Consider the following 25,690-nt stretch of genomic DNA (forward strand, 5'->3'; position numbering starts at 1 on the left):
TGGGATGAAAAGACTAATCAGTGATGAAACATCACCTTTGACAAATGACAAGACATCATCCATATCTGTATCTGACGACAAAAAGCCATCTAACCCTAAATGGTGGCCACTCACCCATATCGTAGGCCCAACTGAATAAACACTGTTAGATGTATATCTTAAAAATACACAAAGAGTAAATCTAACCTTCCCTTTCTAATGAAAGAGTGTTTCTAGGAAACAGCTGTTCAAAATACATTCATAAGCAGTCAATGAACAGAGAAAATGGGATCCCCTGCAAAGTGCTCTAAGTTCAGAAACTAAGTACCTCCTTCACCAAATTCAGAACACTGACACTATTACTAAAGTTTTACTTCATGGCTCAACTAGAGAAAAGAGAAAAGCCCAGGAGATAGTGGGTTAATGAGAGGTGTTACCTCCAGTCCTGACGTGGATATGACATTTCTCCAAATGGAACTGCCGCTTTCTCTGAATGCTGGTGTCCTGTGTCAAGCTGCCTCACTGACTCAGATGCAGATGTTCAAAACCTCGGGTCTCACGGAGCCAGAGAAGAGAAGTGTTGTCAGGTGGGGAGAAGGCGGCTCCTCGGACCTAAAGCCAGCATGCCTGCTGCAGTTTCTGGGAGAAGGGAAACACAGACTTGTCTTTTAGTAGTAATTATCTTCCAGCCCATTGCCACCATTCCCAGGGAACAGGCAGCACAATGCTGAAGTTGGGTAACGGCTCTGGGGTTTCCTAGTGCCACACATGTGCCTGAAGGAACAGGGAACACCCTGCTGAACTTGGGGAACTGCTCAAGGTCCATTACCTGCACTGTGTCAGGGGACAGGGGCACCGCACTGAAGTTGGGGACCGTGCGGTCCTTACTCTCGCTCTTGCTGGGGAACAAGTGAAACCCTGGAATGTCTGTGACCAATACCACAAAAGCTCTGCTGAGCAGGTGCCCTGGAGTCCATGGGTTTGCTATGTAAGGCCAGTTGACAGAGAGTAGGCAGAAGAGACTATCAAGGGAAAAAGAAAACTCAACTGAATCTCCAAATGAACTCCCTCCACATGCCCTTCCAGAACCCCACCTCTCACCTGGGGTGCCCCTACTCCCAGACCATGCCCCACAAGGCACACAGCATGCATTCACTCAGCCAGGAACTCCACACTTTGAATCTCTCAGAGCTCCCCTTCCCTGGTTCCCAGTCTGCATCTTAGGTCTGCTCTGGGTTTGCCCCCCGAGACGTAGCTCCACCCCCATGGGGTGATTGGTTTGGGAGTGTGCGGTTTCCATCCCCTTGAATGCGGGGCAACCGGCCCCATGACTCACAACTCTGGGAGTGCAAGGGGTCCAAGACCTGCCTCCTTGGCTCAATGCCCAGCGCAGGCATGACTGTGATCACGGGCAGGGCCCCAAGCGCGCGCGCGCGCGCGCGCGCACACACACACACACACACACACACACACACACACACACACACACACACACACACACACACTGCCCCTTCCGCGGACCCCTCTAGCTGCAGAACACCCTCAGAGCCCTGCCCCTTCCCTTCTGCACCAACCCTTCCTACAGGTGTGTGCCTGGATTCTGGCTAGGTCAGCTGCTCTCAGACTGTTCCAGCTTTGGGCTTTAGGAAATGGCAATGCTTTCATGCATGTCCAAGGCAATTTTAAGCCCCAAAAGGAATGCTCCAAGCGGGAATAGCTTTGCCTTCTTGTCTCACCCATGGAGTGGATAGTGCTTCTCAGACCTTCAAAGCATCCTTCTAGGATGAGCCCATTTGTGCTGGAATCTATATACACATGCTTGGTTCTGCAGGGTAGGGGCCAGGAGGAACAGCCGGCCTTCTGTGCTGTCACGGTTGTGAACCAGGAACATTTATTTTTCACTTGAAAAGAAAACATAGTGTTATTGTCAACACTAAAGGAAGGAACATTTTAAAACATTTTAGAGAGAAATGAAGAGAGTTTTATTCAAACCCAAGTCAGGTCAGATGCCTGGGAGACACAGTCTTCACAAAGAAGGGAGTGCTCCAGGGAAGGAACATTTAGGGCAGGGTTATATATTTGTTCTGTTTTGTGTTAGGTAAAGTTACCCATCACGATGAGGCAGAAGATTCCAGAAAGTGACAGACTTTTCTTATCTTTTCAGTATGTACAAGTCGGTATGACTTTAATCTTACGGGGGACAGAGAGGTTCTTTTGTGTTCTCACCTTGATGTTGGCAAGGGCATTTTTTAGTTCTCTTTTTTCTTTTTGAAACAGATGGACAATATGTGCTGGGGGCAGAAATAGGGCCCATGCTTTGAGGGTTTGCCCGGTCATTTTGAGCTGGGTGAAATGATAAAGGAGGGTTTCCCTAGGAGGTCAAGATCAGGGCCCACAGATGGTATGAGATAAAAATTACTCTTATCCTTATCACCACTACCAAATGGAGGAGCTTGAGATGAAAGCACCTTCCCCATAGCTCAGAGACATCAAAAGGACCCCTACAGAAGGTTACCTGCTCCATGGTCAACACAGGTAACAGAGGCGTTTACGGTCTCTGGACTCCTCCCTTGTCCTGCCCAAATCTCTGAAGCATAGAGATCATTTACAGTCAGAATTTTAGACATCTTAGAGATGTCTGGCACCATTCCCTTGGACTACAGAATACAACAGAATAGCTCACTGTCACAATACGAAAGTGCCCCTGGATACACTAAGTTCTTTCTCCGCAACTTTTGCCTCATGGAAATCGTAATCCTAACATAGAAACACTGCGATAGTTGGGAAGTAAATAATCAGAGGTAAGGGAATATTTTAGCAATCTTTAGAGGCATTGTCTCACTCTGTAGAAGAGGCTGAGTGTTTTCAAATAGTCTTTCCAACCTTTCCACCAAGAGCTTCCATCAATTAAAAAAGGATAGTTCTTTCAGGCACTTTAATATCAGAAAAATAGTATAGTATCTCTATTCTAAGGGATCTTTAAGTCTCTTACTCAAAGGTCCTCCACTGAGATAATTATCTTCATGGTCATGATGGGCAGAGGTGAAAAGGCAGCCGAATTCGTTCCATTTGGCCACACAACAAGAAAATCCTAATACTTCCTAGGTTTCCAGATCAACAAGACCAGAGGTAAGAGCGAAATGGTACCCTGTATGGAAGAACAAGGGTTTTGGAGTCAGTTTGGAGATCCCACTTAGGTTTCTGACACTAAAATCCTCTGTAATTCATATAATCTCTGAGCCCTTGTCTATCCATCTAGGAAATGGGACTCATTCTATATACACCCTAGTTGAGAAGTTTAAGAGGGAGAATGCTAAACAGAGCCACTATGCAATCTCCCAAGAGCAGGTGCTCAGGAGCCATAATTACCATTGGGTCTATTTCTTTTCCAGAGAAAAGAACACATGGTGAAACCGTTTTTTGAAAAGATGACTCACAAGATGATTTTTAAACCTTAAGGAAGGTCAAGAAGCTGCTATTGTGTCGTAATTCTCTCAGAAATCATGTTGATAGACTGGTGGGGACAATAGCACCATCATCACTAGGAGAGGGGAGCTCCCATCTCCATATGGCTATGTTGACTCCCTTAACTCAATGCCACCAAGAAGGAAAGCTGGAGGGAGGTGGTGGTGGGCCCAGGCCAAGGCTGTCAGGTGTGGCTGGCACATGCAGAACTCTGATAGGAGGCTTAACTCCTATGTTAGGATAGTCAGTGTTCTTCAGAGACAAAGGGCCATTGTGTGTGAGCCCTGATGTAGAAAAGGTGGCAAATATCCACTGCGATCCCCTCTCTGACCCTTAAGATATGCAGCAAAGTTACATTGAATTTTTAAACATAGAGGGACTGCCTGGTCTTCTTTTGATGAGGACTAGGGCTCTATTCCTTGGAGGCCTAAGAATAGAATCTAGTTATTTTCAGTATTTTAAAATGTAGACATGATTCATGGTCCAACATATCATCTGTTTGGGTAAATAGTCTATGACCGCTGGAAAATAATGTATTCTGCACTTATTATCGAATGTTCCATAGACGTCAATTAGGTCACATTTGTGACCGAGTTTTGTCTGCTCTATCAAATATTAAGAAAGGCATATTAAAATTTCCAAACAAAATTTCCAAAGAAAAGGAGGAAAGCCATTAGAAAAGGTTGTGTGAACACGAAAAGAAAGTGCCATCAGTCAGTTCAGAGAACCAAGTTTGGGTAGAGAGACGGCAACATTGATCAGTGAAGAGAGCAGGGTTTCCCATTACATGTGTTGAACCTTAAGGGAACTGCCATAGATTTGAAAGAGCACCATCTAGAGACAACATTCCAAATCATATCTACGTTCATGAGGATGGGTGTATGTTCCAAAAGTGTGTATGAAAATGTAAGGAACATGCTGTATGCTCAGGTAAGGACACCCTTGGGAAAAGATCTTCCAATTCACATCTTCTGTAATGAAGAAGAAGTACTTGCAGAAGTGCAAGTGAAAGCAGAAGGAGAGGTCCTATCTAAGTAGTTGTGAGAACCAACTCAGTGTTGATAGAAGGCAACATCAAACCAACATCAGGACCAATGAACACACCCAAGTTTTCCAAAAAGTGTGATGAACCTTAAGGGCAATTTTCACAAATCTCAGTCAGAACACCGAATAGACACCATTGTCCAAGTCAAATCTTCTCTTAGGAAGGTGGCAAGTTTTTCAAAAGTGTCCATGAATGCATAAGTAAGGTGTCACCTGCTTTACGCTAGGAGAGAACACTCTATATAAAAGCATCTTGCACCTCACATCTGGTGTCATGGATTGGGAGCATTGTGCAAAATGGGGTCTGCAAGCATCAAGATAATGCCCTTTGTTTAACTACTTAAGAACACTACACAGAAAGCATCTCTCAACTCACATCTGTCATGAGGAGGAAAGCCGTTTGAAAAGGTTTTGTGAAAAGGAAAAGAAAGTGCCATTATTTAATTCAGCGAACCAAGTTTGTGCAGAGAGACAGCAACATCGATTAGTGAAGGCACCAGTGTTTCCCAGTATGTGTGTTGAACATTAATTAAACTGCCATAGACGTAACTCTCAGTAAGAAGAGGGTATGGAAAGGGTCCTCCGAATCCTAACGTCTGTCACGATGATGGATGCGTGTTTCCGAGTGGGAATAAAAGCATAAGGAAAGGACCATTAACCAGTCTTTAAGAAAGAACAATGTGGCAGGATACAAAATCAATGCTCAGAAATCAGTTGCATTTCTATAAACAAATAATGCGACTGAAGAAAGAGAAATTAGGGAATCCATCCCATTTGCAAGAGCACCAAAAACCATATGTTACCTTTGCATTAAGTTAACCGAGACTTAAAGGATCTGTATTCTAAAACTACAAATCACTCTTGAAAGACATTGAGGAAGACAAGAAAAGATGGAATAATATTCCATGCTCATGGATAAGAACTAACATAGTTAAAATGTCCATGCTATCCAGAGCAATCTACACATTCAATGCTATCCTGATCAAAATACCGATGACATTTTTCAAAGAACTGGAACAAATAGTCCTTAAATTTGTATGGAACCAGAAAAGGCCCCAAATCTCCAAGGAACTGTTGATAAGGAAAAACAAAGCTGAGGGCATCATAATGCCGGATTTCGAGCTGTACTACAAAGCTGTGATCACAAAGACAGCATGTACAAGAACAGACACATAGACCAATGGAACAGAATAGAGAACCCAGAAATGGACCTTCAGCTCTTTGGGCAACTAATCTTTGATAAAGCAGGAAAAAACATCCGGTGGGAAAAAGACAGTCTCTTCAATAAATGGCGCTGGGAAAATTGGACAGCTACATGCAAAAGAATGAAACATGACCACTCACTCACACCATACACAAAAATAAACTCCAAATGGATGAAAGACCTCGAAGTGAGACAGGAATCCATCAAAATCCTAGAGGAGAACATAGGCAGCAACCTCCACAACATCGGCCCAAGTAAACTTTTTCATGACACACATCCAAAGGCAAGACAGACAGAAGATAAAACGAATTTGTGGGGCTTCATCAAGACAAAAAGCTTCTGCACTGCCAAGGAAACAGTAAAAAAAAACTAAGCACCAGCCCACGGAATGGGAGAATTTATTTGTAAATGACATTATAGATAAAAGACTGGTATTCAAGATCTACAAAGAACTCCTCAAACTCAAGAAAAAAATAAGCAAATTATAATATGGGCAGAAGATGTGAACAGACACTTTTCCAATGAAGATGTACAAATGGCTAACAGACACATGAAAAAATGTTCAAAATCATTAGCCATCAGGGAAATTCAAATCAAAACCACACTGAGATAATACCTTATGCCAGTTAGAATGGCAAAAATTGACAAGGCAAGAAACAACAATTGTTGGAGAGGATGTGGAGAAAGGGGATCCCTCCCACTCTGTTGGTGGGAATGCAAGTTGGTATAGCCACTCTGGAAAACAGTGTGGAGGTCCCTTAAAAAGTTAAAAAGTGAGCTACCCTATGATCCAGCCATTGCACTACTGGGTATTTACCTCAAAGATACAGACGTGGTGAAGAGAAGGGCCATATGCACCCCAATGTTCATAGCAGCAATGTCCACAATAGCTAAATCGTGGAAGGAACCGACATGCCCTTCAAGAGATGACTGGAGTAAGAAGTTGTGGTCCATATATACAATGGCATATTACTCAGGTAACAGAAAGAAAGAGTTCTCAACATTTGCTGCAACATGGACGGCACTGGAGGAGATAACCCTAAGTGAAATAAGTCAAGCAGAGAAAGACAATTATCATATGATTTCTCTCATCTATGGAACATACGACCTCGGAAGATCGGTAGGGGAAGAAAGGGATAAAGAAAGGGGGGTAATCAGAAGGGGGAATGAAGCATGAGAGACCATGGGCTCTGAGAAACAAACTGAGGGCTTCAGAGAGGATTGCGGTGGGGGATTGGGATAGACTGGTGATGGGTAGTAAGGAGGGCACGTATTGCATGGTGCCTTGGGTGTCATACGCAACTAATGAATCATCGAACTTTACATTGGAAACCCGGGATGTACTGTATGGTGACTAACATAATATTAAAAAAAAACTTAAAAAAAAATTGTATCAAAGCCATCTTTCAACTCATGTCTACGACTCACCCTGCCTCCCCACCGACATCGGGCCCGCTGGTGCGTCGCTGGTCATTCAGGGTGGGAGAACGGGCAGAGCCCTCAAGACTCCGGTGAATTTTGAAGGCCATCTGCGCCAAAACACTGGGGCCCACGCTGGAGCTTGCCAGCACCCTCACCTCGGCCCGCCCCTCCGCTCTGCGCTCTCCGCACAGCTGGCGGATCGGGCCTGCCAGCCTCCTGGGGGCTAACTCTAACCCTAGGTCGGCCCAAGAGAGGGGCCCCTCCAAAGGGGCCTGCTGCCACAACGCCAGGGATTGGGGACCCCCGAGCCACAGCACCAGACTCACCCTGCCGCACCGCTGGCACACGAGCCGCTAGGGGTACCGCCGTTCATTCAGGGCGGGAGAACGGGCAATGCTCACCATGCCCACGGCGACTTTCAAAGGCCCCCGGCACCAAAACGCTGGGGCCCACGCTCCGGTTTGCCAGCACGTTCACCTGGGCCTGTGCTCCACTTGGCGCACAGCCGGCGGTTCGGGCCTGCCAGCCTCCTGGGGGCTAACCCTGACCCTAGGTTGGCCCCCGAGAGGCCCCTCCCAAGGGGCCTGGCACCACAATGCCAGGGATTGGGGACCCCAGAGCCCCAGAGCGGGACTCACCCTGCTGCCCCTCCGCCACCCAAGCCACTAGGGGTGCCGCCGGTCATTCAGGGCGGGAGAAAGGGCAGGGCCCTCCGAGCCGCCCCCGACCTTCGAAGGCACCCGCACAAACAAGCTTGGGCTATTGCTCAGGCTCCCCAGCGCCCTCACCTCAGCCCAACACTCCGGGAGCCGCACAGCCGCGGATTGGGCCTGCTGGCCTCCTGGAGGCTAACCCTAACCCTAGGCCAGCCCCAGAGGGACCCATCCCAAGGAGCCTGGCGCTGCAACGCTGGGGATTGGGGACCCCCGAGCCCCAGCGCCGGACTCATCTTGCCGCCCCGCCGTCACCCGGGCCGCTAGGGGCGCTGCTGATCATTCATGGCGGGAGAACTGGCAGGGCCCTCCGAGGCCCGGCGACCTTCTAAGGCCCCCCCTGCCAAATGCTTGGGCCTACGCTTCCCTCGCCAGCGCCCTCACATCGGCTTGCCCCTCCGCTCGTGGAACAGCAGAGGGATCGGGCCTGCCGGCCTCCTGGGGGCTAAGCCTGACCCTAGGTCGGCCCCCAAGGGGCCCTTCCCAAGTGGCTTGGCGCCAAACGCAGGGGATTGGGGACCCCTGAGCTGCAGCGCCGGACTCACCCTGCCGCCAAGCCGACACCGGGCCTGCTGGGGCGTCGCCGGTCATTCACGGTGGGAGATCCGGCAGGGCCCTCAAGACTCCGGCGTCTTTCGAATGCCATCCGCGCCAAAACGCCGGGGCCGATGCTCACGCTCGACAGCGCCCTCAACTCGGCCCGCCTCTCCGCTCACCGCACAGCCGGCGGATCGGGACTTCCGGCCTCCTGGGGGCTAACTCTAACCCTAGGTCGGCCCCAGAGGGTTCCCTCCAAGGGGCCTGGCACCGCAACGCTGGGGATTGGGGATCCCCGAACCATAACGCCGGACTCACCCTGCTGCCCCGCTGCCACCCGGGCCGCTAGGGGCGCCGTCGGTCATTCAGGTCAGGAGAACGGGCAGGGCCCTCCGAGCCCCCAGTGACCTTCGAAGGCCCCCACAGCCAAAACGCTGGGGCCCACGCTCCTGCTCTCCAGTGACCTGACCTCGGCCCACCCCTCCACTCGCCGCACAGGCGGCGGATTGAGCCTGCCGCCTCCTGGAGGGTAACCCTAACCCTAGGTTTTCCCCCCGAGGGGCCCATCCTAGGGGCCTGGCGCCGCAACGCCTGGGATTGGGGATTCCGGAGCCACAGCGCTGGACTCACCATGCCGCCCCACCGCCACCTGGGCCCCTAGGGGCGCCACCAGTCATTCAGGGCAGGAGAACGGGTAAGGCCCAACTAGGCCCTGGAGACCTTCCAAGGCCCCCCGTGCCAAAACGCTGGGTACTATGCTCCCGCTCGCCAGCGCTCTCACCTCAGCCCACTCCTCCGCTCGCTGCACAGCGGCAGATCGGGCCTGCTGGCTTCCTGGGTGCTAACACATACCCTAGGTCAGTCCCTGAGGGTCCACTCCCAAGGGGCGTGGCCCCGCAAGGCCTGGGATGGGGACCCCTGAGCCCCAGCAATGTACTCAACCTGCCGCTCCGCCACCACCCAGGCCACTTGGGGCGCCGCCGGTCATTTAGGGTGGGGGAACGGGCAGGGCCCTCCGAGCCCCCAGCGACGTTCGTAGGTCCCCCGCACCAAAACGCTGAGGCCCACGCTCCCGCTCTCCAGCGCCCTCACCTCGGCCCCCCCCCCCCCCAGCTGCACAGCCGGCGGATCCAGCCTGCCAGGCTCCTCAGGGATAACCCTAACCCTAGGTGGGCCCCAGAGTGGCCTCTCCCAAGAGGCCTGGTGCCGCAACGCCAGGGATTGGGGACCCGCAAGCCGCAGCGCCGGGCTCACCCTGCCGCCCCGCCGCCACGCGGGCCGCTAGGGGCGCCGCCGGTCATTCAGGGCGGGATAACCGGTAGGGCCCTCCGAGCCCCTGGTGAAATACGAAGGCCCCCCACGCCAAAATGCTGGATACCACGCTACGGTTCGACTGCGCCCTACCACGGTCCATCCCTCCGCTCACCGCACAGCCGGCGGATCGGGTCTGCCGGCCTCCTGGGGGCTAACCTAACCTTAGGACAGTCCCCGAGGGGCCCCTCCCAAAGGGCCTGGCGCTGCAACGCTGGGGATTGGGGACCCCCGAGCCCCAGCGCCGGACTGACCCTGCCACCCCGCCGCCACCCGGGGCGCTGGGGGCGTCGCCGGTCCTTCATGGCGGGAGAACGGGCAGGGCCCTCCGAGCCCCCTGTGACCTTCGAAGGCCCCCCAAGCCAAAATGTTGGGGCCCACGCTCCCACTCGCCAGCGACCTCATCTTGGCTCACCCCTCCATTCGCCGCAGAGCCGGTGGATTGAGCCTGCCGGCCTCCTGGGGGCTAACCCTAACCCTAGGTTGGCCCCCGAGGGGCCCCTCCCAAAGGGACTGCCACGGAACGCCAGGGATTGGGGACCCCCGAGTCGCAACGCTGGACTCACCCTTCCACCCCGCCAACACCGGGCCGCTAGGGCACCACCGATCATTCAGGGTGGGAGAAGAGGCAGGGCCCTCCCTGCCCTGGTGACCTTCGAAGGCCCCCAGCGCCAAAACGCTGGGGCCCACTCTCCCGCTCGTCAGCTCCCTGATCTTTGACCGCGCCTCCGCTCGCCACAGACGGCAGATCGTGCCTGCCAGGCTCCAGGGGCTAACTTTTACCTTAGGTCGGCCCCGGAAGGGCCCCTCCCAAGGGGCCTGGAGACGCAACGCCGGGCATTGGGGACCCCTGAGCCTCAGCGCCAGATTCACCCTGCTGCCCCGCCGCCACTCAGGCCGCTAGGGGCGCCTCCAGTCATTCAGGGCGGGAGGAGGGGCAGGGCCCTTCGAGCCCCCAGCGACGTTTGAAGGCCTCCCACTTCAAAAAGCTTGGGCCCACACTCCCTCTCGCCAGCGCCCTCACCTTGGCCCGCCCCTCCGCTTGCTGCACAGCCGGCAGATCAGGCCTGCCGACCTCCTGGGGGCTAACCCTAACCCTAGGTCGACCCCCGAGGCGTCCCTCCCAAGGGACCTGGCGCCACAACGCCGGGGATTGGGGACGACCGAGCCCCAGCGTCGGACTCACCCTGCAGCCCCGCCGCCACTCAGGCCGCTAGGGGTGCTGCCTTTCATTCAGGGCGGGAGAACAGGCAGGGCCCTCCGAGGCCCCGGTGATCTTCAAAGGCCCGTTGTGCCAAAACGCCAGGGCCCACGCTTTCGCTCGCCAGCGCCTTAACCTCGGCCCGCCCCTCCGTTCGCGGCCTAGCCGGAGTATTGGGCCTGACGGCCTCCTGGGAGCTAACTCTAACCCTTGGTCGGCCCCCGAGGGGCCCCTCCTAAGGGGCCTGGCACCGAACTCAGGGGATTGGGGACCCCCGAGCTGCAGCACGGGAATCACCCTGCCGCCAAGCCCACACCGGGCCCGCTGGGGCGTCGCCGGTCATTCAGGGTTGGTAAACAGGCAGGGCCCTCGAGACTCTGGCGACTTTCGAAGGTCATCCGCACCAAAACGCTGGGTCCCAAGCTCGCGCTCACCAGCGCCCTCAACTCGGCCCGCCCCTCCGCTCACTGCAGAGTTGGTGGATCCGGCCTACCGGCCTCCTGGGGGTAACTCTAACCCTACGTTGGCCCCAGAGGGGCCCATCTGAAGGGGCCTGCCGCCACAACGCCGGGGATTGGGGACCCCCAAGCCTCAGCACCGGAATTACCCTGCCGCCCTGCCGCCACCCAGGCTGCTAGGGCTGCCGTCGTTCATTCAGGGTGGGAAAATGGGCAGGGCCCTCTGAGCCCTCCGCGACTTTCGATAGCAGCCTGTGCCAAAACGCTGGGGCCCACGCTCCCGCTCGCCAGCGCCCTCACCTCGGCCCGCCCATCCGCTCGCCGCACAGCAGCGGATTGGGCCTGCCGGCCTTCTGGGGGCTAACCCTAACCCTAGGTCGGCCCCCAAGTGGCCCCTTCCAAGGGGCCTGGCGCCACAATGCTGGGGATTTGCGACCCCCAAGCCCCAGTGCCGGACTTACCCTGCCGCCCCGCAACCACCCGGGCCGCCAGTGGCGCCACTGGTCATTCAGGGTGGAGGACCGTGCAGGGCGATCCGAGCCCCCACCGTCCTTCAAAGGGCCCCCGCGCCAAAACGCTTGGGCCCAGGCTCCCGCTCACCAGCGCCCTCACCAGGGCCCGCCCCTCCGCTCGACGCACAGTGGGCAGATAGGGCCTGCCGGCCTTCTGGGGGCTAACCCTAACCCTAGGTCAGCCCCCGAGGGGCCCCTCCCAAAGGGCCTGCACCACAAAGCCAGGGATTGGCGACCCCCGGCCCCAGCACCAGACTCACCCTGCCGCCCTGCTACCACCTGGGCCGCTAGGGGCGCCACCAGCCATTCAGGGCGGAGGAACAGGCAGGGCCCTCCGAGACCCTGGCAAACTCTGAATGCCCCTGAGTCAAAATGCTTTGGCCCATGCTCCCACTCGCCAGCGCCCTCACCTCGGCCCGCCCCTCCGCTCACTGCACAGCTGGCGGATCAGGCCTGTCAGCCTCCTGGGGGCAATCCCTAACCCTAGTTCGGCCCCCGAGGGGCCCCTCTCAAGGGGACTGGCGCTGAAGGCTGGGGATTGGGGACCCCCGAGCCTCAGCACCGAACTCACCCTGCTGCCCTGCTGGCACCAGAGCCGCTAGGGGTACCGCCATTCATTCAGGGTGGGAGAACGGGCAGGGCCCTCCGAGCCACCGACGACCTTCGAAGGCCCCCCACGCCAAAACGCTGAGACCCACGCTCCCATCGCCAGCGCCCTCACCTCAGCCCTTCCCACCGCTCACCGCAGAGCTGGCAGATCAGGCCTGCTGGCCTCCTGGGGTCTAACCCTAACCCTAACTCTAAACCTAAACCCTAAACCCTAACCTTAACCCTAACCCCTAAACCTAACCCTACCCTCAACCCTACACCTTCCCCTAAACCTACCCATAACCCGTACCCTAACCCTAACCCGTACCCTAACCCTTACCCTAACCCTAAACCGTACCCTAACCTGTACCCTAACCCGTATTCTAACCCTAACACATACCCTATCCTGTACCCTAACCCTAACACGTACCCTAATCCGTACCCTAACCCTAACCCAAACCCTTACCCTAACACTATCCCTAAACCGTCCCCTAACTCGTACCCTAACCCTAAACCCTGAACCTAACCCGTACCCTAACCCTAACCCGTACACTAACCTGTAGCCTAATACTACCCGTATACTAACCCTAACCCTAAACCCTAACCCTAACCAGTACCCTGCCTTAACCTAACCCGCAGCCTATCTCGTACCTTAACCCTTACCCTATCCCTAACCCGGACCCTAACCCATACCCTAACCCGAACCCTAACCCTAACTAGTAACTTAACCTGTACCCTAACCCATACCCTAACCCTAAACCGTACCCTAAACCTAACCCGTTCCCTAAACCGTACCCTAACCCTAACCCTAACCTAAACCTAACCCGTATCCTAACCCATACCCTAAACCACACCCAAACCCAAACCCGTACCCTATCCCTAACACAAAATGTAACCCTAACGATAACCCATACCCTAACCCTAACCCATACCCTAATCCATACCCTAACCCTAACCCGTACCCTAACCCTAATGCTAAACCGTAACCTAACCCGTACCGTAACCCTAACCCATACCCTAACCTTAACCCATATCCTAACCCTAACCTGCACCCTAAACCGTACCCTAACCCGTCCCTAAACTGTACCCTAACGCGTACCCTAACCTGTACCCTAACCCTAACCCGTACCCTAACCCTAACCCGTACACTAAACCCAAACCCTAAACCCTAACCCGTACCCTAAACCGTACCGTAACCCATAACCCCTAACCTGTAACCCCTAAAGCCAACCCTAACCCATAACCTCACCTTACCCTAACCCTAACCCCTACCCTCACCCGAACACTAACCGTAACCCGTACACTAACCCTAACCCGTACCCTAATCCGTACCCTAACCCCGGGGATTGGGTACACCTGAGCCCCACCATGGGACTCAGCCTGCCACCCCTCAGGAAACCATGCCCCTTGGGGCGCCGCAGAGTATCCCATGCAGGAGAACTAGTAGGGCCCCCCTGAGCCCCCAGCGATCCTCGGCGGCCCCCTACACCCCAACTCTGAGGCCCATGCTCATCCCGCCCCGCGCCTTCCCTTCAGCCTGCCACCAAGCTCGTCGCAGAGCCGGCAGATCAGTCCTGCCCGGTTCCTGGGGCCTAGTCCTGACCCTAGGTCGGCTAGGGAGGGCCCCTCCCCCGGGGCCCGGTGCCGCAGCCCCGGGGACTGGGGACACCTGAGCCCCACTGCAGGACAAAGCCTGCCACCCCGCAGGAAACCGTGCCCCTTGGGAGGCTGTAGAGCATTCAGGGTGGGAGAACCGGGAGGGCCCCCAGAGCCCCCGGAGAACTTCAGCGATCCCTAAGCCCCAACCTTGATGCCCATGCTCACCCCACCACGTACCCTCACCTCAACCCGTGGCAGAGCTCGCCACATAGCGGGCAGATCTGGCCTGCGGGGTTCCTGGGCCCCAACCCTAACCCTAGTTCATCTGTGGAGGGGCCCCTCCCCAGGAGCCTGGAGCCGCAGCCGCGGGGATTCGGGACACCTGAGCCCCACCGCAGGACTCAGTCTGCCACCTTGCAGGAAACCGTGCCCCTTGGGAGGCCATAGAGCATTCAGGGCGGGAGAACCAGGAGGGCCCCCCTGAGCCCCCAGCGAACTTTGGCGGCCTCCCGCACCCCAACCCTGAGGCCCACGCTCACCCTCCCCACACCCTCACCTCAGCCTGTGTAGCTCACCATACAGCCAGCAGATCGGGCCTGCGGGGCTCCTGGGGCCTAACCCTAACCCTAGGTCAGCCGCGGGTTTGGCGGCCTCCCCAGGAGCCTTACACCGCAGCCCCGGGGAATTGGGATACCTGTGCCCCGCCTCAGGACTCAGCTTGCCAGTCCACAGGAAACCGTGCCCCTTGGGGCGCTACAGAGCATACAGGGCACGAGAACTTGGGGAGGCCCCCGGAGCCCGTCCCCACCTTTGGCAACCCCCGTGCCCCAACCCTGAGGCCCATGCTCACCCTCCCCCATGGCCTCATCTCAGCCCTCCACGGAGCTCGCCGCACAGCTTGCTAGATTGGCCCTGCCGGGCCCCTGGACCCTAACCCTTACCCTAGTTTGGCCACAGAGGGGCCCCTCCCCAGGATCCTGGCGCCCAACTCCGGGGGATTGGGGACACCCAAGCCCCACCGTAGGACTCAGCCTGCAGCCCACAGGAAACTGTACCGTTTTGGGGCACAATAGAGCATTCAGGGCAAGAGAACTGGGACACCCCCTCAGAGCCCCTGCTGGTGAACCCCGACCTTTGTGAGCCCTTCCGGATCAAACCCCAAGGCTCACACTCACCCGCCCTTGTGCCCTCATCTCAGTCGGCCTGGGAGTTCTCTGAGCACTGGGCAGTTCGCACCTGCTGTCTCTTGAGGCCTAACCTAACCCTGGGTCTTCTGCTGAGGGTCCCCTCCCCGTTTGCCTGCCTCCAAGGTACCAGGCATTGGGCTCACCTCTGCACGACTAGAGGACTCAGCCTGCCCCACTGCAGGAAACTGTCCGTTTGGGGCTGCAGAAAGGATTCATAGCAGGAAAATCGGAGGGCCCCCCTCAGCCCATCCCAGGGAACCCCCACTTTCAGAGATCTCCCCGGATCCAATTAGTAGCTCCACACTGACCTTTAAACTTGCTCTCCATGGAGATCTTTTGAAATTCTCCACAATTCCAACCGATGGCATCATCCAGCTTCAGTGCCTTACCCAGCTTTAGGTCTTGAGATGGATTAAAATGGGAAGTCATTTCACTGATGACGATGTACTGGTGACCAAAGATACATGCATAAATGCTTCATATCACTTGGCTTCAGGGAAATGCAAATCTAAACCCCTATAGATGCCATATCACACGAGGCCGAATATCTAAAAATAAGAAGACATGAAACTATACATGTTGGAGAGGATGTAGAGAAACGGGAACCCTCTTACACCCCTGTGCGAATGCAGTCCGGTACAGCCACTCTGGAAAATGGTACGGAGTTTCCTCAAGACGTTATAAATAAAGCTACCCTATGTCCCAGCAATTGCACTACTGGGGATTTACCCCAAAGAGACAGAGGTAGTGAAGACGGGACACATGCACCCCAGTGTTCATAGCAGCAATATCCATAATAGACAAGCTGTGGAAAGAGTGCAGATGACCATGGACAGATGAATGGATAAAGAAGATGTGGATCATATATATAATGGAATATTACTCAGCCATCAGAAAGGATGAATACTTACCATCACACCGACCTGGGTGGAGCTGGAGGGTATTATGCTGAGTGGAATAAGCCAATGAAAGAAAGACAATGATCATATGCTTTCACTCCTATGTGGAATATCAGAAACAGGGAAGAAGACCATAGGGAGGGAAAATAGAAAGGGAAGTCATCAGAGGGAGAAAACCCATGATAGACTCTTAACTATCGCAACAAACTGATGATTGCTGGAGGAGAAGTTGGGGGGGGGGGGTAACTGGGTGAGTGGCATTAAGGAGGTCACACGATACAATGAGCACTGGGTGTTCCACACGACTGGTAATTTATTGAAGACTACATCTGAAACTAATGATGTACTGTAAGTTGGCTAATTGAATTTAAATTAAAGAATAAAAGACCTCGAATAAACAATCCTAAACATTTGTATGGAACCACTAAAGATACTGAAGAGCCAGTGCAATGTGGAAAAGAAAAACAAAGCTGGAGGACTCACAATTTCAGATTTCAGGTTATACGACAAAGCTGCAGTCATCCTAACAAGAGAGTACGGCACAAAAATAGACACAGCGACCAAAGGAACAGGATACAAGTTCAGACAGAAACCCACAATTATGTGGTCCATGAATCTTCCACAAAGCAAGCAACGATATCAAAAGGGAAAAGGACAGTCTCTACAACAAATGGTGTTGGGAAAACTAGACAGCTATGCACAAAAGAATGAAATTAGACTGCTTTCTTACACAATACAGACAAACACAAAACAGTTTCAAGACCTCAATATGAGACCTAAATCCACAAAAATTCTACAGGAGGGAAGACAGTAACTTCTTGACATGGACCATACCAACGTTTTTCTAGACTGTCTCCTGAGGCAAAGGAAATGAAAGCAAAAATAAACTATTGGGAATAGAGCAAAATAAAAAGTTTCCACATGGCAGAAGAACAATGAAAACGTAAAAATAATAAGACATCCTACTCAAAGGGAGAAGATGTTTGCAAAGATCATATGCAATAAAAGGATAGTGTCCAAAACATAGAAATGATACTACTCGACCCCCAAAAAACAAATAATTCAGTTAAAAAATAGGCAGAAGACATGAACAGACATTTCTCCAAAGAAGAAATACAAATGGCCAACAGTCCCGTGAAAAGATGTTCACCATCACCCATCATCAGGAAAATGTAAATCCAAAGGACAATGAGGTATTACCTCACACCTGTCAGAATGGCTAACATCAAAAGCACAAGAAAGAGCATGCGTTGGGAGGATGTGGATAAAGGGGAATCTTCGCGAACTGTGGGTGGGAATGCAAACTGTGGTGGCCACCGTGGAAAACAGTATGAAGGTTCCTCAAAAAATTAAATATAGAACTACCCTACGATCCAACAATCACACTACTGGTATTTGCCCAAAGACTATGAAAACAGCAACTTAAAAGGATACGTGCACCCCTATGTTTCTTGCACCATTATTTACAATATCACAATATGGAAGCAACCCAAGTGTCTGTAGAAAAACTGACAAATGAGATGATAGATGTGTGTATTCACACACACACACACACACACACACACAATGGAGTATTACTAGGCTTGAAAGAAACCTTGCCATTTGCAGCCACATGGATGGAGTTAGAGAGTATTATCCTAACTGAAATCAGTCAGTCAGGGAAAGACAAATCCCATATGATGTCACTCTTATAGGGAACTTAAAAAACAAACAAAACTAAATAAATAAAAGAGAAAAAGGAGACACACCAAAATACAAACTCTTAACAAGAGAGAACAAACGGATGGTTACCAGAGAGGAGGAGGTGGATAGAGGGATGAGTGGAATAGATGAAGCGGATTAAGAGGACACTTTTCTGGATGACGACTGAGTAATATATAGAATTACTGAATCACTCTCTTGTACACCTGAAACGAATGTAACACTGTATGTTAGCTCTACTGGAATTACAATAAATTTTTTAAAAAGATTTTTCTTTCAGGAACCTCTTTGAAAAAGCTTTTCCTCTGCAATGTGCATAAGCCCTACTTGGGAGGATTCACTCTACAATAATTATTCATTCTATAGCTCGAATTCAGATTTCACTGAGTTCTTACTGTGGATCCCAGCCCACGGGAGCCATGGTCCTTTTCTGTCCAGGCTCAGCACCTATGCCTTCAAGATTGGAAGTAGAGACACATGTCACTTCACAGTCCAGAAAGCTATTATTGTTTCTGTTTCAGTGTGAGAGAGTCACAGACTTTGGGACAGGTTTCAGAGCAGGTTTATTATGGATCCTGGATCTCTACTTCAATGTTCATTACCTGGATCCATTTGGCTAATAGGTTCCCTGTGGATGGACTTGCTTCCAAGCACATACATGGAAGATGCAAAGGTGAGTGGGCTTGGTGCGGGACAGGAAGAAGACCAAAATCAGACAAGGGTCCGACCCCTCCCCTGATCCAGGAACTGCTACAGGAGAGGGTATGGGAGGTAGAATCCATGCGAAACTCCAAGGTCACCAGCTGAACACAGGAGGCATAGGTCAAGGGATCTGGAGATGCAGGGGTTGAAGGCTGCTCTGAGCTACCTCTGGGAGGAAGGGAGGGAAGGAATGGGGACACACTGCCTGCCCCTGGCCTATGCCAGCTGCCCACCGCTCCGACACGCATCCGTCTACACAGCTGACACACAGCCTGGGCTCAGGATGGGCTGGCTCGGGTCCCTCAATCCTCAGTGGGACAGCTGGCCCCAGGGCTCAGAGACAGGCTGAGGGAGATGAGAGGGAAAGCTACCCCACCCAGGTCATCCCCTCCTTGAGCAGACAGCCCTTCAGAACTGCTAAAAAAAAAAACCCACTAACGGCGTTGAAAGACCTGCCATGGATGAACTAAGGCATAGAGATATGTAAAATAACATCCACTTTTAAGTTCAGAGCTGTCATCTCAGGAAGTGGGGAGAGCTTCCCTGAAGAAGACTGAGGGGAGGGCAGGCCATGCTGAAAAGGGAGACATGGCTCTCCTGATTGGGGACCTGCAGCCCCCTTCCAGGGCAGGACATCATCCTCGCATCACACGAGATCCATGGAAGTGTTCCATCAGGGCCAGATGTTTGTCTCGAGAAGGCTACCCTGGCATCGGACTGCACAGGGCACCAGGGACGAGGGTCAGATGGAGGACGGACAATACCCCGGAGGTCATGGGGCAAGAGCAGAGGCACACGACCTTGAAGATGATGATGAAAAGCAGGAGGTGGCAGCATGGAGCCGGCCCAAAAGTGCCATGGGAGCAGTGCCCACAGCTACACTGACTGGGGGCCTTCTGTGCCAGGAGTGGCTGACTTCAGTGGGCTCCAGACTAGTCCTGACCACAAGTCTAGGAAGTGTGCACCACCCCCGGCCTCCTCTCCCCTTGCAGCTGCTAGGAATCACGGTCACAGACCCTGGTCGGCTTTCGTGGAAACCAAGCAGTGGCTCCCCCGCATGCTGCACCTCTGGTGGTGGTCCAGTGCGACCCTCGTGCCTGGCCAGACACTGATGTCTACCTGTCTCCACACAAATCCACAGACAGGAGGGTGTCCCTGAATTCCACAGCACCTGATGAAACAGATCCACGGAACCCAACACCCAGTGGGTCACTCGGGACCTCACCTATGAGGTCATGGAGCTCACCATACCCTATTTCCGTCACTTCCCACAGAAAGCCTGGTTCTGATCCCCCACAATACCATACATCCTGGTTGCTGACCTGGGGTCATGCCATGAACCCACATGGCACCTTTCTTTTAGAGAAGCCTATGCCTACACCTCCTAGAAAATATTTCTAATGAAGTACAAGCCCATCAGGACTACGGTGTGAACGGTAGCACACAGCCTGCATGGTAGTAGTCAGTAATTCTAACAAGGGTTAACCCCACACCCCGTCTCACAAAACCTTCCTCCGTCCCCACGGAACTCATGGTCTGCCCTCAGAAAACCCTCCAGGAAACAAACCTTTCATCTGAATGCTCTCTTCACCTTCTGCTACAAATCTTGTCCAACCACAATGATATGAAACTAGAAATCAGTCTCAAGAAAAAAATGGGACAGTCAAAAACAGGTGGAGATTGGGGGGCCTGGGTGGCTCAGTCATTAAGGATCTGCCTTCAGCTCAGGTCGTGATCCCAGGAGCCTGGGATCTAGCCCCGAATCAGGCTCCTTGCTCAGTGGGAAGCCCGCTTCTCCCTCTCCCACCCCCCTGCTTGCGTTCCCTCTCTCGCTGTCTCACTCTCTGCCAGATACTTAAATAATCTTAAAAAAATATGTGGAGATTTAACAACATGCTACTGAACAACCAACAGTCAAAGAAGAAATCAAAAAAAATTTAGAAGTACCTTGACACTGATGAAAAAGACAACCTACAAAAACTTATGGGATGCAGCAAAAGTAGCTCTACGGGGGGGACGTTCATAGAAATTCAAGTCTTCATCAATCCATGAGAATGCTCTCCAATAAACAACCTGATTTCTGTGGTAAAGAAGTAGAAAAAAAAAAAAAAACAGCAAACAAAGCCCCAAATTAGTAGAAATAAGGAAATAACAAAAAGGAATGCATAAATAAATCCAACAGAGACTAAAAAGACAAAAAAAAAAAAAAAAACACAATGAAAATGAGAGCTGCCTTTTTTGGAAAGATAAACAAAACTGACAAACTTAGCTAGACTCACCAAGAAAGACAGAGGACTCGAATGCAGTCAGGAAAGAAAGATAATGGATTCCTGTCTCATATCAAAATCAAAAGAACTCTTCCACCTTGGACACAACAACTTCTTGCAAGCCACGTCTCTAAAGGCAAAGGAAATAAAAGCAAAAATGAACTATTGGCACTTCATCAAGATAAAAAGTTTCTGCACGGCAAAGCAAACGATCAACAAAACAAAAAGGCAACCTATGGAATCGAAGAAGATATCTGCAAATGATATTACAGATAAAGGGCTGGTATCCAAGATCTATAAAGAACTCCTCAAACTCGACACCCAAAAAATGGGCAGAAGACACAAAGAGATACTTGTCCAGAGAAGACATACAAATGGCCAACAGACACATGAAAAAATGCTCCACATCACTTGCCATCAGGCAAATACAAATCAAAACTACAATGAGATACCACCTTACACCAGTTAGAATGGTTAAAATTAACAAGGCAGGGGGCACCTGGGTGGCACAGCGGTTAAGCGTCTGCCTTCGGCTCAGGGCGTGATCCCGGCATTATGGGATGGAGCCCCACATCAGGCTCCTCCGCTATGAGCCTGCTTCTTCCTCTCCCACTCCCCCTGCTTGTGTTCCCTCTCTCGCTGGCTGTCTCTATCTCTGTGGAATAAATAAATAAAATCTTGAGAAGAAATTAACAAGACAGGAAATAAAAAAAAGTCAGAGAGGATATGGAGAAAGGGGAGCCCTCTAACACTACTCGTGAGAATTCAAGCTGGTACAGCCACTTTTGAAAACAATATGGAGATTCCTCAAGACGTTGAACACAGAGCTATCCTACGACCCACCAACTGCACTACTGGGTATTTACCCCATAGACACAGAGTAATGAAAAGAAGGGGCACCTGTATCCCAATGTTCATAGCAGCAATGTCCCTAATAGCCAAACTGTGGAAGGAGCCAAGATGTCCTTCAGCAGATGAATGGACAAAGAAGATGTGGTTCATCTATACAATGGAATATTACTCAGTCATCAGAAAGGATGAATACCCACCATTTGCACCAACGTGGATGGACCAGGAGGGGATTATGCTAAGTGAAATTAAGTCAAGCAGAGAAAGACAATTATCATATCGTTTCACTCCTATGTGGAATGGAAGGAATAGCATGGAGGACATTAGGAGAAGGAAGGGAAAAGTGAAGGTGGGGAATGAGAGGGGGAGATGAACCATGAGAGACTATTGACACTGGGAAACAAACTGAAGGTTGCAGAAAGGGAGGGGTAGGGGAATGGGTTATCCTGGTGATGGGTATTAAGGAGGGCACGTGTCATAATGAGCACTAGGTGTTATATGCAAACAATGAATCCTGGAACACTACATCAAAAACAAATGAAGTACTGTAGGGTGACTAACATAATTTTAAAAAAAGAGAAAGATATGAAATCCATACAGGAAAACGGTCACTATTTGCAAATGACATGAAATCCCAAAGGATTCCACCAAAAAAAAAAAAAAACCTGTTAGAATAAACAAATTCAAGAAAGCTGCAGGATATAAAGTCAATATACAGAGACCTGTTGTCTTTATTTTTTTTCAGATTTTATTTATTTATTTGACAGGAAGAGAAAAAGCACGAGCCGGGGGAGTGTCAGAAAGACGGAGAAGCAGACCCTCGCTAAGCGGGGAGCCCAACACGGGCCTCGATCCCAGAACCCTGACCTGAGCTGAAGGCAGACGCTTCACCTATGGAGCCACCCAGATGACCCAACTTCTTGCATTTCTGTATACTGATGACACACTTTCGCAAAGAGAAATTAAAAAAGCAATGCCATTTACAATTGCATCAAAAAAAAAAATCTAGGAATAAAAGTAACCAACAATGAGAAAGACATAGTACACTCAACACATGGCAGAAAAGAAATGAAAAACATGTGTGTCGAGGGGGGGCAGAATGTATGGGTCAAAGATTTGGAAGGCAACACAAACAAATGGAAGCATACGCCATGCTCCTTAACTGGAAGAGTTAATTATGTGAACATGTCCATCGTACCCAAAGCAATCGACAGATGTGATGAAATCCCCATCTGAATTCCAGTGGCATTATTCGAGGAAATAGAAAACAGTCCTCAAACTTGTATGGAATCACAAAAGACCCCAAATACCCAAAGCAACCTGGAGAAAGAAAGGTGCAGTCAACACACTCCTGGATTTCAAGCTAGATTACAAAGCTGTTGTCATCAAAACAGGATGGTGCTGGCAGAAACACAGACACCAGGTCAGTGGAACAGAACAGAAAGCTCAGAAACTTACCCACACGTAGATGACCCTAACTTACGACACAGCAGCAGAAGATATGCCATGAGGGAAGGACTGTGTCTTCAGTGAGCGGTAACAGGCCAACTGGACACTAAATGCAGAAGAATATAACTGGGTCACTTTCTTACACCACACACAAAATTTTTAACGGATGAATGATTTGAACATAAGACCCGAATCCATAAACCTCCAAGAAGACACAGGTACTAAGTCTCTCGACATTGGTTTTGGCAAGGAGTCTTCAGATCGGACACCAAATGCAAAGGCAACAAAAGCAAAAATAAACAAGTGGAACAACATCAAACTGAAATCTTCCACACGGCAAAAGAAACCATCAAAAACTTAAAAGGCCACTGACCCAATAAGAAAAAAATATCTGCGAATCATATGTGTGAGAAGAGGCTAATATCCAAAATGCACACAACACTCATACAAATCAAAACAAAACAAACTGTATAAAAAATGGGGTGAATATGTGAATAGATACTGTCCAAAGATGGCACACAGGTGCCAACAGACAGAAAAAGTTGTTCGACATCACTAATCATCGTCAGGGAAACATCAGTCAAACCCACAATCGGCTATCCCCTCACAACTGTTGGAACAGCAATTGTCCCAGAGACAGACACCAGGTGGGGTCAAGGGTGTGCAGACGAGGAGACACTGTGCGCTGTTGGTGGGAATGGAAATTGGTGCAGCCACTGTGACAAACGGTATGGAGGTTCCTGAAAAAATAAATACAACTACCACATGACCCAGCAATGGCTCTACTGAGTATTGATTTGGAGAACACAAAAATACTGCCTCAAAAAGACAGATGCACTCCCACGTTCACTGCAGCATTATTCAATAACCAGACATGGAAACACAGACCTTGGGGGCCTTATGCCAAGTAACTCAGACACAGAAAGACAAATACCAGATGCTCTCATGTACATTCCACGTGGAATAAACAAATACTGAACGCATAGATACTGAGAGCAGATTGGTAGGTGCCAGATTCGGGGATGGGGTGGTAGAAACGGGTGACGGTGGTCCAAGTCTCAATGTTTGAGTGAGAAAATCCGACAGTCATGAAATGTTCTGTCCAGCATGGAGACTAAAACTAACCCCGCAGCATGGGGTATAGGTTTCCCTGCTCTTTGAAAGTACAGGGCTTCTGAGAAACCTTGCACAGCAGAAATGGTGTAAAGAAGGAATGACCATTCATTTACACGGAAAAATTGGACAGTGTGCTCAGACTCCAAGATTCCTTCTCTTTGGCTTTTCTTAGGCCTCAGGACACAAGTTTCTAACGGAGGCCCAGCATAAATGAAGATAAAGCACAGCAGAGGCTCACAGACACAATTCAAAGTGCTGGTGGCTGGATGCGGAGAGCGGTTCCCAGCGGAAGGAGCTGGTTGGGGTGCACGCCGCCTCTGTCGTGCTTCGCCCCAAAACAGATGCTGAACGCGATTCTCACTGTTCACCTTTTTTCATAAGAGGGAAATCCTCTTTAGGTCTCTTCCTCTCACTGAAGCTGGGTAATAACGTAGTTCTTTCAAGAAAGCCAAGCGTCTTACTGTGAACGTTTAAAAGCTGGGGGATACTTGTACTTGAGCATTGCTGAGGGAGGAGATGTGAAAGGTTCTCCCAGACACAAACCTCAGCAGATCCACCGGGAAAGGCACCTTCCTCAGCATGCGGAACACGGACTACCTCCTTACCCCAGAAACCCTCTCCTTCCCCTCGATCAGGACAACCCACAACAGCTGGGAGTTACCCCAATTCCTCCGTTCTCCTGCTCCTAATATCTAACTCATCAGCAAATCCTGTGAGCTCCATCTTCAAAATGGACCCAGAATAGGTCTAACCACTCCATCCAAAGCCACCTGTCTGGTCCACAGTGCCTGAGTTCCTGGAAAAGCTTCGTCATTGACCTGCCTTGCCATCTTCAACCCTCTGTCATCTGTTCTCAACGCTGTAGCCACGATGGCCTAGTGAAACAGGGTCTCATGGGGTTATAGCCCTGGAATGGCTTTCTGTCGCCCTCTGTCACCTCCCTGAGGTCATGTCCTAAGCTGTCCCCTGTGGCCACAGGGCCTTCTTGCTGCTCCTGGACATATCTGGAATTCTCCTGCCCCAGAGCCTTTGCACATGCTTTCCCTTCTGTTTCGAATGCTCTTGATGTGTTCTCACTCGCCTTCTGAGAAGTCTGAATTGGAGTGACAGGGACAGAAGGTGAGGCTGTGTGTGTTGGGTGAGGCTGGTGGCCCAGAAAAAGGTTTTCTGCCAGCTCTCCACCTGTGCCTCACTTGTCCTCAGCCAGGAACTTGCACACAGCCCTCACCTGTCACAACTCTCACACAGGAGACCCACAGCCACCCCTGGAGCCCACCCTGCCCACACCCTGCTGCAGAATGCATTCAGCTCTCCTCTGGGACCCCTGTCAGCTTTACCCAGACCTGGAACTTCCCCGTCTCCTGCAAAGCTCCCGGATACCCCCTCTTCTTGCAAAATCACACTGGCGCAAGGCTTTCATGAGAAAGCTATAATGCTAACTAATGAAAGGTTCACACCTACTTTCCCCTTCTGTTGCCTTTCTCTCC

The 25,690-nt window shown here is 51.4% G+C and overlaps 1 long non-coding RNA gene across 1 annotated transcript; it reads right to left on the reverse strand.

The window, feature by feature from the left end:
* Window positions 1-464: 464 nt before the first annotated feature.
* On the reverse strand, window positions 465-15,663 carry LOC130544487 (uncharacterized). Its single transcript, XR_008960799.1, has 3 exons — window positions 15,529-15,663; window positions 1,716-1,880; window positions 465-618 (listed from the first exon to the last, which is right to left on the reverse strand). It is a non-coding gene; the product is annotated as an uncharacterized LOC130544487 (long non-coding RNA).
* Between the last annotated feature and the right edge of the window lie 10,027 nt (window positions 15,664-25,690).

Source organism: Ursus arctos, unplaced genomic scaffold (assembly GCF_023065955.2).
Source record: "Ursus arctos isolate Adak ecotype North America unplaced genomic scaffold, UrsArc2.0 scaffold_21, whole genome shotgun sequence".
Classification (NCBI taxonomy): domain Eukaryota; kingdom Metazoa; phylum Chordata; class Mammalia; order Carnivora; family Ursidae; genus Ursus; species Ursus arctos.